Genomic DNA, 15,650 nt, shown 5'->3' on the forward strand with positions numbered 1-15,650 from the left:
GGTGGAGTTCTGGGAGCAGGGGGGCCTCTCACTACAGTCTGAAGTCCCTGGGAGTGGCTGCATGTGGCAGGTAAAGGGGGCGAGTGGCTTGGGCACCTGACCCCCACTGAGGAAGCCAGGGCCCCTCACATCTGCAGTGGTCACATGTACGAGAGACAGGCAAGGTCGCACATGTGAGAAGCAAGCACAGGCTGGCAGTGGACACAGGACTCCTTCCCGCTCCAGGACAGCAGGGGCCAGGGCCCAAGGCTGGACTTCTCAGGGCGCAGAGCGGGTTTTGCTGCAGGACTGGCTTGGCTTTGCTGGTTCCAAGGACTCAGTTCAGCCGTCTTCTACCCTCAGACAAACTGGGATAGGTTGGGAACCTTGATGTTGAGATCACCAATGTTGATATTCCGAGGCATCTCCGGCAGGTTGACGTTTTTCACGGCAGACACGGCCCAGGCGGGCACTGCTGAAAGGCCACCCTCAGATCTCTCCAGCCTGTTCTGAGCTTCAATCTGAGCCACGATTTCATTCATGTTTGTTTCCAACGCCATCCCACCCATCACCACCTCCTGAAGAACGCAGTGCACCTTATCCATGTGGAAGATCAAATCCAATTCACAAACATTTTCGAAACACTTATCCAGAGTCTCCACAAAAACCTGCTACACATACCTGGATGAGGTCCAAGATCCCAAGTTCACTCTCTGATGAATCCATACCAAATGCAAAGTAGAGGGTAGCATAATGCTGATAAATCAGTTTGTAGTCAGAGCCACCAATCAAACTTCCACCCTCCAAGAAGTTACAGATGTTCTCATCCCGCTTGAGAACTAGATGGAAGGTCTCTCGAATAATCTGCTGCTGAATTTCTTCTGGGAAATGCTGGTAGAAGCGGACCAGCCGTGGCTTCACATGGTTATTGAAAACCAGAATCACCTGAATCATCTTTGCCCGCCAGGCTCCTTTCACCACTGGCTGTTTCCAGAGAGCATCTCCTTCCCTTGTGTATGTATTTTAACTTATATAACTGTTATTATACTGTAGTTTATTCTATTTTTCACTTTTTATATTAAGCATTCTATTTTTAAGATCTATATATTTTGCTGTGTGTTCATCTGGTTTACTGCATCAAATTGCTGCATCTTAATTTAACATATGCACCAGAATATTTCACTTAGCCATTCTTCAGTGTTGGAAGCTCCAACTTCCCACTTTACAAACAATGCCCAAATAAGCATTCTTTAACATGGTTTTTATACACCCATTTGAGAATTTCTCTGGGATATATACCTAGGAATGAGACTGACTAGTCATTGAGTATACATATACTTGAGCCTCTTATATTTTACCCCTTTTGCTGCATTTGGGGTAATTTCATTAAATCTATTTTCCATTTCATATATTTTCTCTTTATCTGCGTCTAATATAGTATTTTAAAAACTTAAATGATTAGAAATCCTATTTGATTAAGGAAAATAGATCCAGAGAATGACTGAAGGAAAAAAGAAAATCAAATGACAATACAAAGACCCTTTCAAAAAAGATAAGACAGAACTTCTTTCTTGTGTGCTTTGTAATCTTAGGTTCTGTGTTCATAATTAGTTTTGAGCTCATATGAAGGAAACCTATGTGTATCAGTTAGCAGTTGATCAGGGAAACAGATCATTATGAGTGAAATAGAGTAATGGATTCATTAGAGAAATTATATGTTGTGCAGGTTAAGAAGTCTTTGTAAGACTGTTGACTTTGCATGTGGTGTTTGACCTGAGGTCATCATAGGTTAGCTTGGCAGGGAATCAGGAAGGAGAAGTGAATTTGAAGTGGGAGAGAACAAGGAGAAACTGGAACCCGTAAGGTCATATTAGAACCCCAAAGGACAAAAAATTGAACCAATGAGAATAAAGTGGAATGTGACTTTATCTCCTATCATCTCCAACTTAAATGATGCTGGTGACCTACAGAAGCCTGCACCCTTCACTATGGGGTTGTAACCACACTTGGCCCAGGACTCAGGGAAGCCAAAGGAAAAAATCCAGTGGGAACTGGAGAATTGCAGACCCAGGTTGTCCTCAACACCAATAAGGTAACTTAAAGATTAGCAATAACATGTGCAAATTGCCAATGCCTGCTGTCCTATACTGACTTTCAGAGTGCTAAAATGGCTGCTTCTTCATTTGTGCCTTTCAATTCTCAAGAAAATTTCCTTTGTGATTTGACTCACAAGGAAAGGAATTCTGAGAAACATAGTTTCAACTTAGTTAGGTTGATGTAGTATAAAGCCATCATACTATACTACTTTAGTTGAAGGTATGTCCCTTCAGAGATGTTTTGTTTATTTCTCTTAGTACCTTGAGGCATCTCTGGCCTGGTACCAATTTTTATGTAAATGTTTTCAGCTTAGCGTTTCCAGACTAATAACTCAAAGTTAAAGTGAGGAGCTTGCCCATAGTTCTGGGTTCTCAAGGAAGAGTCTCCATTCCCTTACCCTGAACCCAAGCTGAGAAGACAAGCTACCTTCTTATCTCCCTATGCCAATGGGCAGATTATTTTTAAGTCCTTATTTACATTTATATTAAGAATGGAGCTCTTCTCGGGTTCAGACTGTGTGGATGGTCTCAATTCTGACTCCATACCTCAAAGGGACAGAAGGCCTTGTCTCCTGACCTCCAGTGGTTGTTAAAACACAAGTCTCTAGACTTACCTTGAGGGACCTGTCCCCCCCCTGCAGAGTAGACAGATCTCAGCTCTACTACTCTGAGTTTCAGTTCTGTCTTAGTTTCTATTCTCTGCAGAATCTATTTATTTTCTGTCTTTCTTAGCAGTTCATTAAAAAAATACATATATATTTGTTTTATTTTATCTAGATTTTCATATGGTTTTAGTGGACACTTTCAGGTTAACTCTTCTGCCACGTTGCTTGAACAGGAAGCCCATTGTTTTTACAACCAAAAACTTAAATGCAGAAGACCTTTTCTACAAGTCAAGGGCGCTTTAAGCAAATTCAGATTTACAGGAAAAAAATTACAGATCTACAAAACAGATCAATTAGAAGGGAAATTGGCATAACAAAAGGATTCACCAGAAGACTACTTAAAATAACTAGGATCTCACAGTGTATTTAGAGCATCTAGGAGAATGTGTATTGTAAAAAGCTATCTGGCCTATAGTTAAAGAAATGTTGGGATGAATCCTTTTGTAAATCAGAAAGTCCTTTTTGTAATGTGAATTATCACTCTAATTTATAAGTTTGTAAGATTGGGCTTTTGTGTATTTGGATTGTTTTTCATCTGGCTTTAATAATAGCGATCTAGAAAAAGTCATTTATATAAAGAGTTCAGGTTTAACTCTCCTGAGCATGTTTTTCCTATATTAACATCAAATAATCAAAACAATCAGCATATTTAAAAGACAGAATGATAAGTTCCTTCAAATGTTTAATACATGCATTTCTAAGTTCCCATGGGTCTTGTTATTAGAAATAAGTTGAAGACATATTTCCCACATAATGACTGACTTCTTTTGATACTGTTACTAAGACACAGTATAAAACATTTTTACCAGAACACAATTGCTAATTCACTAGATTCAACATTATTTACTGAATTAATGATCATAAGTACTTAACTGCTAATACATTGCAGGTACATGGACTTCCTTCACTAATTATTGGAAGACCAGGACTATAAACACTGAATAGAATGGACCTATTTTTCATTTTCATCTAAATTGAGTATGATGACTGCAAAGCTCATCTCATTGTCTTCATGATCCTTTTCTAGAGTTTTATTTTGATACATAATTAAATATTTTAATAGGGTAACATGTAATATACAAATTCTAAGGAAAACAGGCAGCCAGTTTTATACTAATGCTTGTCTGGTTTTTAAAAAATTAGCTCTGGTTCTCAAGCTTGGCTGTACTTTGTAATCACCAGGGAGCTTTAAAAAATATTGATGCCTGGCTCCTACTACGGAGGTTTTGATTTAATTGTTCTGGGATGCAGCCAGACATTGGGATTCTAGTATGTAGCCAGTATTAAGAACCACCAATGTGGTCAAACCACAGTTACTCAAACCCACTTAATCAGAGCACTCAATTAACTGGCAATGGGGAAGGGGAATGATGGACTGGGTAGCGGGACTGGGAAAAAAATCATTTAAAAAGTTTATATCAGGCATTTATTCTAAAATTTGTTTTTGAGCATGATCTGAAATGAGGTTCCATATATCCTAAACTCATGCACTTACAAAACTAGACAAAGATAATGACACAGAACAGTGACCTTGAGGTACTACTATTCCATTGATTATAAATTTAAAAATTTTTAATAAACTGTTTTACCCTACGTATTATTAGGTGGTTGACTCATATCTATGGATATAACACTAATACATTGAACAGGTGTGATTTGCGGTTGTAATCACAAGGCAACTTTTCTCCCCAACTACTTACATTTTTTTAGGGGGGTTGGTTTCTTCCTGCTGCTGGATAAAAATGTGAGCAGTCTTATCACTTTAGATAGGAAAACGCAATCTCTGGTTAGTAGTTAAAAATGTTCATCCCATGTAATAGTGAAAAACTCCAATCTTGATTTGAAGTTGAAGCTTCTCCCCTTTCTATCTAGGACCCTATTGAGGGAGAGCTTCTAGTCAGGGGAGGTCAGTGTGGTTGGGGTCTTCTCTCTTTCCATCACCCTCAGCACTTAGCAAAAGCTTCCTTGCACTTTACATTTTAGCAATATTGAAAGCATAGTGTTCCCTCAGTGGCCCACACTGTTTCACACATCTGTACAGCTAGCTATTCACTCCATCTGGACTGCTCTTCCTTCCCTCAGTCACCTTGGAGACACCTTTTTGACCTTTAAAACCAGATGGACATTTCTCTAGCTTTAATTCCCTCTTAATTCAGCTTTATTATTTGTACCCAAATTGGTAGTAAGGAAGAAGTCAGAAATAATACAATGGATTTTATTAAAGAATTATTTGAGCTGATCAGTTGGAGGTCCTTACAGATCATGTATCCAAACCCTTCCATCTCCAGATGGGCAAACTAGTGAGGTCAAAGGACTTGCTGAACAGTTCTAGGCTGCTTAGGGCACTGACAGTACAGGGCTCTTTCTAGCATGTTGTTTTCTTTAACAAAGTGAAATATTCCACTAAATTAAAGAGGCTGTCAATTCCATGGATGAAAAATTCATGCCAAAGAACCATGTTGCACCCCTGCAGGAGGCCAGGTTAATTGTGGCCTGGTGCAAAGAGCACAGACTTGGAGTCATACAGGTCTGTGTCTGCAGTTTTTGCAGTGGCCTCGGGCAATTTATTTAACTTCTCTGAGCCACAGTTTCCTCAGAGGCAAAGCAGAAAATTAATACTCATCTTGCCTTCCTGAAAGTGTATTTGTTAGAAATAAATACGATTATATAGAAGATATATTTTACTGTATAATCTCCAAGGTACTTTAAAAATGTCAATTGTTATTGCTCTAGCTACTCTAGAATAGGCATACATTAAAAGATATACGGACTTCACAGATATTTTGCTGAATAATCAAGGAATAAGATGTTAATCTTCTTTTCAGAAGCAATGAAGAAAAATCTAGACTCCACATTTATTAACTTTTTGTTTTATGATTCGGAACTGTATCCAATGTCATTTCCTATACTTTTCTTTAAGTGGATTACTTAAATAATCAAAAATGATTAATATATGTAAAACAATTAGAAGAGTGATTTGCACAAAAAGAAGTTTGATAAACATTTGTTATTTTTGTAATTTATATCCTCCTACTTGTCTATTCCTAGCTCAATTGTGAAAGCTGAACATAACTCTCTGGACTCTGAATTTCACTCTCTATTGTTTGAAATGACAAAGATCATGGTGACAAACAATTCAAGCATTGTTTTTCCTCACTGGAAGAACAAGGTGTTGTTTTAGGGAGTAAAAGTATTTGGGAAGCATTGTTTATGACAACTGCTACAGCCTCAAAGGACAGTGTATTTTAAAAATGTATTTATGAGGACCTACAAGATGGTGGAGGAGTAAGACGTGGAGATCACCTTCCTCCCCACAAATACATCAAAAATACATCTACATGTGGAACAACTCCTACAGAACACCTACTGAACGCTGGCAGAAGACCTCAGACTTCCCCAAAGGCAAGAAACTCCTCACGTACCTGGTCGTGTGGCTGACAGGGTCTTGGTGCTCTGGCCAGGTGTCAGGCCTGAGCCTCTGAGGTGGGAGAGCTGAATTCAGCACACTGGACCACCAGAGACCTCCCAGCCCCACGTAATATCAATCAGCAAGAGCTCTCCCAGAGATCTCCGTCTCAATGCTGAGACCCAGCTCCACTCAATGACCAGCAAGCTCCAGTGCTGGACACCCCATGCCAAACAACCAGCAAGACAGGAACACAACTCCACACATTAGCAGAGAGGCTGCCTAAAATCATATTAAGTTCACAGACACCCCAAAACACACCACCAGATGCAGTCCTGCCCACAAGAAAGACAAGATCTAGCCCCATCCACCAGAACACAGGCACTAGTCCCCTCCACCAGGAAGCCTACACCACCAGGTTGGCCCACTGAACCAACCTTACCCACTGGAGACTGACACCAAAAACAATGGGAACTCTGAACCTGCAGCCTACGAAAAGGAGACTCCAAACGCAGTAAGTTAAGCAAAATGAGAAGACAGAGAAATACGCAGCGGATGAAGGAGCAAGGTAAAAACCCACCAGACCAAACAAATGAAGAGGAAATAGGCAGTCTACCTGAAAAATAATTCAGAGTAATGATAAATAAAGATGATCCAAAATCTTGGAAATCGAATGGAGAAAATACAAGAAACATTTAAAAAGGACCTAGAAGAACTAAAGAGCAAACAAACAATGATGAACAACAAATTAATGAAATTAAAAATTCTCTAGAAGGAATCAATAGCAGAATAACTGAGGCAGAACAGATAAGTGACCTGGAAGATAAAATAGTGGAAATAACTACTGCAGAGCAGAATAAAGAAAAAAGAATGAAATGAATTGAGGACAGTCTCAGAAACCTCTGGGACAACATTAAATGCACCAACATTCGAAGTATAGGGGTCCCAGAAGAAGAAGAGAAAAAGAAAGGGACTGAGAAAATATTTGAAGAGATTATAGTTGAAAACTTCCCTAATATGGGAAAGGAAATAGTCAAAGTCCAGGAAGCACAGAGTGTACCGCCCATACAGGATAAATCCAAGGAGAAACACGCCAAGACACATATATATATATATTTTTTTCCGGTACACGGGCCTCTCACTGTTGTGGCCTCTCCCGTTGCGGAGCACAGGCTCCGGACACGCAGGCTCAGCGGCCGTGGCTCACGGGCCCAGCCGCTCCGCGGCATGTGGGATCTTCCCGGACCGGGGCACGAACCCGCATCCCCTGTATCGGCAGGCGGACTCTCAACCACTGCGCCACCAGGGAAGCCCCAAGACACATATTAATCAAACTAACAAAAATTACCTACAAAGAAAAAATATTAAAAGCAGCAAGGGAAAAGCAACAAATAACATACAAGGGAATCCCCATAAGGTTAACAGCTGATCTTTCAGCAGAAACTCTGCAAGCCAGAAGGGAGTGGCAGGACATATTCAAAGTGATGAAAGGGAAGAACCTACAACCAAGATTACTCTGCCCAGCAAGGATCTCATTCAGATTCGATGAAGATATTAAAACCTTTACAGACAAGCAAAAGCTAAGAGAATTCAGCACCACCAAACCAGCTTTACAACAAATGCTAAAGGAACTTCTGTAGGCAAGAAACACAAGAGAAGGAAAAGACCTACAATAACAAACCCAAGACAATTAAGAAAATGGTAAGAGGAACATACATATCGATAATTACCTTAAATGTAAATGGATTATATGCTCCCACCAAAAGACACAGATTGGCTGAATGGATACAAAACCAAGACCCATATATATGCTGTCTACAAGAGACCCACTTCAGACCCACGGACACATACAGACTGAAAGTGAGGGGATGGAAAAAGATATTCTATGCAAATGGAAATCAAAAGAAAGCTGGAGTAGCAGTTCTCATATCAGACAAAATAGACTTTAAAATAAAGACTATTACAAGAGAAAAAGAAGGACACTACATAATGATCAAGGGATCTATCCAAGAAGAAGATGTAACAATTGTAAATATTTATGCACCCAACATAGGAGCACCTCAATATATAAGGCAAATGCTAACAGCCATAAAAGGAGAAATCAACAGTAACACAATGTAGGCCAGTATCACTGATGAACACAGATGCAAAAATCCTCAGCAAAATACTAGTAAACAGAATCCAGCAGCACATTAAAAGGATCATACACCATGATCAAGTGGGGTTTCCCAGGAATGCAAGGATTCTTCAATATATGCAAATCAATCAATATGATACACCATATTAACAAATTGAAAGAGAAAAACCATATGATAATCTCAATAGATGCAGAAAAAGTTTTCAACAAAATTCAACACCAACGTACAATAAAAAACCTCCAGAAAGTAGGCATAGAGGGAACTTACATCAACATAATAAAGGCCATATATGACAAACCCACAGCCAACATCGTTCTCAATGGTGCAAAACTGAAACCATTTCCAATAAGATCAGGAACAAGACAAGGTTGCCCACTCTCACCACTATTATTCAACAGAGTTTTGGAAGTTTTAGCCACAGCAATCAGAGAAGAAAAAGAAATAAAAGAAATCCAAATCAGAAAAGAAGAAGTAAAGCTGTCACTGTTTGAAGATGACATGATACTATACATAGAGAATCCTAAAGATGCTACCAGAAAACTACTAGAGCTAATCAATGAATGTGGTAAAGTAGCAGGATACAACATTAATGCACAGAAATCTCTTGCATTCTTATATACTAATGATGAAAAATCTGAAAGAGAAATTAAGGAAACACTCCCATTTACCATTGCAAGAAAATGAATAAAATACCTAGGAATAAACCTACCAAAGGAGACAGATCTGTATGCAGAAAACTGTAAGACACTGATGAAAGAAATTAAAGATGATACAAACAGATGGAGAGATATATCATGTTCCTGGATTGGAAGAATTAATGTTGTGAAAATGACTATACTACCCAAAGCAATCTATAGATTCAATGCAATCCCTATCAAACTACACTGGCATTTTCCACCGAACTGGAACAAAAAATTTCACAATTTGTCTGGAAACACAAAAGACTGACCCCGAATAGCCAAAGCAATCTTGAGAAAGAAAAATGGAGCTGGAGGAATCAGACTTCCTGACTTCAGACTATACTACAAAGCTACAGTAATCAAGACAGTATGGTACTGGCACGCAAACAGAAATATAGATCAATGGAACAGGATAGAAAGCCCAGAGATAAACCCATGCACATAACATCACCTTATATTTGATAAAGGAGGTAAGGATATACAATGGAGAAAAGACAGCCTCTTCAATAAGTGGTGCTGGGAAAACTGGACAGCTACATGTAAAAGAATGAAATTAGAACACTCCCTAACACCATACACAAAAATAAACTGAAAATGGATTAAAGACTTAAATGTAAGGCCAGAAACTATCAAACTCTTAGAGGAAAACATAGGCAGAACACTCTATGACATAAATCACAGCAAGATCCCTTTTGACCCACCTCCTAGAGAAATGGAAATAAAAACAAAAATAAACAAATGGGACCTAGTGAAACTTCAAAGCTTTTGCACAGCAAAGGAAACCATAAACAAGACGAAAAGACAACCCTCAGAATGGGAGAAAATATTTGCCAACAAAGCAACTGACAAAGGATTATCTCCAAAATATACAAGCAGCTCATGCAGCTCAATATCAGAAAAACAAACAACCCAATCCAAAAATGGGTAGAAGACCTAAATAGACATTTCTCCAAAGAAGATATACAGATTGCCAAGAAACATATGAAAGGATGCTCAACGTCACTAATCATTAGAGAAATGCTAATCAAAACTACAATGAGGGGCTTCCCTGGTGGCGCAGTGGTTGAGAGTCTGCCTGCCGATGCAGGGGACACGGGTTCGTGCCCTGGTCTGGGAAGATCCCACATGCCGCGGAGCGGCTGGGCCCATGGGCCATCGCCGCTGAGCCTGCGCGTCCGGAGCCTGTGCTCCGCAACGCGAGAGGTCACAATAGCGGGAGGTCACAACAGTGAGAGGCCCGCGTACCACAAAAAACAAAAAACAAAAAACTACAATGAGATATCATCTCACACTGGTTAGAATGGCCATCATCAAAAAATCTACAAGCAATAAATGCTGGAGAGGGTGTGGAGAAAAGGGAATCCTCTTGCCCTGTTGGTGGGAATGCAAATTGATACAGCCTCTATGGAAAACAGTATGTAGGTTCTTTAAAAAACTAAAAATAGTACTACCATACGACCCAGCAATCCCACTAGTGGGCATATACCCTGAAAAAATCCATAATTCAAAGAGTCGTGTACCAGAATGTTCATCGCAGCACTATTTACAATGGCCAGGACATGGAAGCAACCTAAGTGTCCATGGACGGATGAATGGATAAAGAAGATGTGGCACATATATACAATGGAATATTACTTAGCCATAAAAAGAAACGAAATTGAGTTATTTGTAGTGAGGTGGATGAACCTAGAGACAGTCATACAGAGTGAAGTAAGTCAGAAACAGAAAAACAAATACCATATGCTAACCCATATATATGGAATCTATAAAAAAAAAAAAAAGGTCTGAAGAACCTTGGGGCAGGACAGGAATAAAGACGTAGAAGTAGAGAATGGACTTGAGGATATGGGGAGGGGCAAGTGTAAGTTGGGACGAAGTGGGAGAGCGTCATTGACATATATACACTATCAAATGTGAAACAGATAGCTAGTGGGAAGTAGCCGCATAGGACAGGGAAATCAGCTCAGTGCTTTGTGACCCCCCAGAGGGGTGGGATAGGGAGGGTGAGAGAGAGACACAAGAGGGAGGGGATATGGGGATATATGTATACGTATAGCTGATTCACTCTGGTATACAGCAGCAACTAACACAACAATGTTAAGCAATTATACTCCAATAAAGATGTTAAAAAAAAAAAAAAAGACCTGGGGAATTCCCTGGCACTCCAGTGGTTGGGACTCTGCGATTCCACTGCCGGGAGACTGGGTTGATCCCTGGTTGGGGAGCTAGGATCCTGCAATCAGCACGGCCAATTTAAGTAAATAAACAAACAAACAAATAAAGTTAACACATGTCCCTTGCCTTTAAAAAAAACTGGAATGGAACTTCTGATTATGAAAAATTGAACTTCTGAAATGAGAAATTCCAAAGAATGAAAGTCAAAAACTCCATCGACAGACGAATGGATAAAGATGTGGCAAATATATACAATGGAATATTACTCAGCCACAAAAAGGAATGAAATTGGGTCATTTGTAGAAATGTGGATGGATCTACAGACTATCATACAGAGTGAAGTAAGTCAGAAAGAGAAAAACAAATATCGTATATTAACACATATATGTGGAATCTAGAAAAATGGTACAGATGAACCGGTTTGCAAGACAGAAACAGAGACACAGATGTAGAGAACAAACGTATGGACACCGAGGGAGGAAAATGCCGGAGGGGTAGTGGTGATGGGATGAATTGGGAGACTGGGATTGACATATATACACTAATATGTATAAAATAGATAACTAATAAGAACCTGCTGTATAAAAAATAAAATTAAAAAAATGTATATATGTATGATTCCCATTTAGCTTCTGTTATAAAACTCCTGAGACATCCTCTGGGTCTTATACTGTTTATGGATCTAGATGTCAGGGAGATGCTGAGTCCAAAGGTTTGAGAGAAAAGTTTGTCACTAAATTGGAAATTATAAGCCTTCTCCTACTGAATTATTTCCTTGTTGAATTTCAGAATATCGTCACCTATGAAGGTTATTTTACTTCAATAAAAAGAATCTTTGGATGAGGAAGACAATAGCCATATCTGTACAAAAGGAAAACATAATTTAAATAATGTACAAAAATTTACTTACATTCTCCAAATTGCTCATTATGCAAGGCAGCTCAGAAATAGGTAAAAGGCTCCCTTTTCATGGTCAGGACAGCTACTCTTGTATGTTATACATTTGTTTCAACGTGAACTTCGGTTGTTTTTTAAAGAAAGAACAATTAGAAGAGATTCAGCTGTGGGACTTTTATATAACTCTTTTAACAAACACTAAATGATATTCTATCTTCAAAAGGTACTGTGAGTGCCTGTGATTGCAACCAAGTTCACTGAAATAAAAATTTTCATGCAGCAGACAGAAAACAATGTAAAGAAATCAAGAAAACCCAAACTGGGAGTTACAGTTATTGCCCATGCTTAATAAATTGTCTACTTGCAAATATGCATAATTATTTTTTAATAAAAAAGAAATTAAGTATTTTGCTGGCTTAACCAATGGTAGGTAATTATATTTAAGATGACACGAAAGTAGGCTGCTGTGTACTGATTCACGCTGCTTCTCTTCTGGGGTGGGATTTTCCGAATTGGAAGAGTAAAGCCCCATTTCCCCAGCAAGGTACAGATTGTACAAGACAGAGATCCGTCTCTGACAGAGAAAATAGCCAGTAAAACTACCTTTTCATTTGCTCCCATTTTGAGCCATAGCTGTATATTAAATAAGGTACTCAACTTTGTTTCCATTGGAAAAGGGCTTTACTGCCCACTTGATCCCCAAGGAAAAGAGGGGGGTGGTGATCATGCAGAGGAAGTTGCCAGGACCACCGGTGTTGGGTGGCAGCTTCATGAGGTTGCCTAGGTAGGAAGGCAAATTGCGTGTGTGTGCTTTGGAATCCAGTTCCCTTTCTCCCCAGGCACTCCACCAACAAAATCTACAGTGAAGGACATGTCAGGGTAAGTGGTGGGGAAGGCAATTATCATCTACAGTGGTAGATTAAGAAAACATGGAGCAGAGGAAGGCTTTTCAACAGAAACCCAGCAGGATATTCTTTCAATCTTTGGCAAGAAACCCAGAAGTGTGAGGTGTACTTATGTCTAACAGAAGTTCTGGGAGAAGGCAGCTTTAAACACCATGTAGTTAAGTTGAAAAAAAGAATTAACTATAGGGACCCTGGGGTCTCTATGGAAAGACACTTGTATTCAGAGAGACCTGGGCTTGAGTTCTGGCTCATGTTGAGTTTAGACCATATTCTAAATGTGTGAATATGCATGGGTTCCTTGGTGTCCCCTGCAGTTTCCCTTCCTCTGTAGTAAAATGGGAATGGTAATACCCATCTCACTGGACTGTTATGATTAAACAACCATCTGAGATATGTGAAAGGTTTATCAACTATAAAGCATTATTAAAATGCTTCCAGAAAGTAACAGGAATTTATCCTAGACACTGGCATCAACAGTTAGGGAACTGTAAGTTGATCCCAGTCCTTACATTTTCTTCCCTCAGGCTCAAAGGAAGGGCTTTTCTCCTGGGTCTCACAATTACTGACTCACTCTGTTTTGGGAGGACGGGGGACTGGTTGTTAGCCTGGGCACACTCCAAAGACCACCATGTCATCTGTGTGGCTGCAGTCACCAGGGAGCCAAGCTCCTCCTCACCCCCTCTTGGTGATGGTGGGGAAGCTGGTGCTTCTGCATATCCTGCTTCTGACGTTCCATTTCTGGGTCCTTGTAGCTGTGCATGGGGCCCACAGCCCACTGCCCTCCCTTCCTCCCCCATCTACCCCGGTGTCTTTTCCCAGATCTTTTCCCTCTCCCATCCTCTGAGAAAGGAGTTAAATTCTGATCTCAGCATCCAATCCAGCTGCAGCTACCTCCCAACCAAGCAGAACCCTCTTTCCTTCTTCTTGTACTGGATACCTCCTCAAGGATGATGCTTCCGACCCCTGCCCCCTGCCTTAGTCTTGTTTTAAGGTCCACGATATACGTGTTCCTATGTACACCCTGAACACAGCACCCATTTCACTGTATTGTACTTTCTGTACTGTACTTTCTCCCCTCCCCTCCAGAATGTGAGCTCTTCAAAGGTAAGAACTTTGAAATGAGTCTTACTCACCAGCGTCTCTCCAGAACCTCGCGCAGTGCTTGTCACACAGTAGGTAGATGGTAAATGACTACGGAAGTGAACCAATCAACCCCTCTCCCCTCCACCAGCTCCCACTGACTGAGAGTTATACAGAGGCAAAGAAGGGCCATTCTGAGGCCACAATGTACTGAACATAAACATCTCTCTGCAACTTTCTAGCTTGCCTCTTTCTGTATCCCTTTACCCTAGATTACGCGTATATCTGCAAGAAGGGCCAAGAACAAAAATCAGTAGAACAGAGACGGACAGTAGCAGCCACAAACTAGAGGGTTCCTTGTTTTTCATTTCTCTTCTGTTTTGACTTTCAAAAGGAATGTCAAGATTTTACTCTTTGTCTGGTGCTCTTAATCTAAAATGCCTAACAGTCCCTACATAGATAGAAGATTTGGATAATTCTAAGTTTGATGGGGTTATAGGGAAAGTTTGAAAATCATTCTATACCTTCTAGAAATATTCCAAGTCAAATTGGTTAAAGAAATTTGCTTTTTCCTCTTCAGTTCTACATCATGTACCCAGGAATTCAGGGTTTGAGGATTTTTCATTCCATTGCATATAACTGATAAATAATACGAGCCTTTTCCAGAAGACCCGCTGTTTTCTGAGAACTGTTCCTATAGCTCTGTGGCAGACATTACCACGTGATAAAAAATCTGTTCCAATTTCCTCTTCTTTGCCTGCTTTGTCTTACAAATGTCGGAAAGAACTAAGACACTTTTTCAGTCTCCTTGAAGTTGGGCCGTGACACAGACACAGTCTGGCCATTGAGGTGTAAACCTGAGTCTGATAGAAGGTTTCTGGACAAGTTTTTGATTTCCTGGTGAAAGAAACACACATCTCTATCCTTGCTCCCTTTCCCATTTCTCCATCTGTGCATGCTGGGATGATGCCTGGACCTGCTGTAGCCACCTTGCAATTTTGAGGTGAAAAAAAATAGAAGCATGAGGGCAAAGCACCTTCACACTAAGGAAAGCAAAGCAGAAAGACAGAAAGGCCTTGGTCCTAGTTGGCATCATTAGCAAGTACCTACTTCCAGGCCTCGTGTTGTCCAGCCCATACATGTCAGTATTGCTTAAACCACTACTAGTCAGTGTCATTCCTGACTGATTCAAGCCACAGGTAAGAACATTGAGAATGAAACTGAGCTTGGTTACCTATGGTATCATTCAAAAGCTGAAACATGGTTAATCCTTACCAAATTTAATCCTAAATATTCTCTTTATGCCCGTGGTCAGGCCTGCCCTTCTCCTGCATCTGGCTCCCATTCCTTTAAAGCCCACATTTCTACTTCAACCTAACAATGTGGTGGGGGGAAGAGGCCATACACCATCTGTCACGGGGTTCATGATTTACAGCTGACCAAGGACAGCCTCTAAGTAGCATATGTTCTACTGCAACGTGTGGTTCCTTTAACAAATTCTGGGTCATAACATTTAAAATTGATATCATAGCTACTATTTCAAAAATATTGTATTCATTTCCCAAAGCTACCGTGCAAATTACCACAAACCGAAAGACTTAAAACAGAAATTTATTATCTCACAGCTCT

At 40.1% G+C, this 15,650-nt stretch overlaps 1 protein-coding gene and 1 pseudogene across 16 annotated transcripts in view; both read right to left on the minus strand.

Moving 5' to 3' along the window:
* The window catches only part of ANKS1B (ankyrin repeat and sterile alpha motif domain containing 1B), a 1,164,750-nt gene that overhangs the window by 271,542 nt on the left and 877,558 nt on the right, over window positions 1-15,650 (minus strand). The gene's annotated exons all lie outside the window — the stretch shown is intronic.
* LOC101279802 (AP-3 complex subunit sigma-2-like) lies at window positions 281-972 on the minus strand (annotated as a pseudogene).

This window comes from Orcinus orca, chromosome 11, assembly GCF_937001465.1.
Source record: "Orcinus orca chromosome 11, mOrcOrc1.1, whole genome shotgun sequence".
Classification (NCBI taxonomy): Eukaryota; Metazoa; Chordata; class Mammalia; order Artiodactyla; family Delphinidae; genus Orcinus; species Orcinus orca.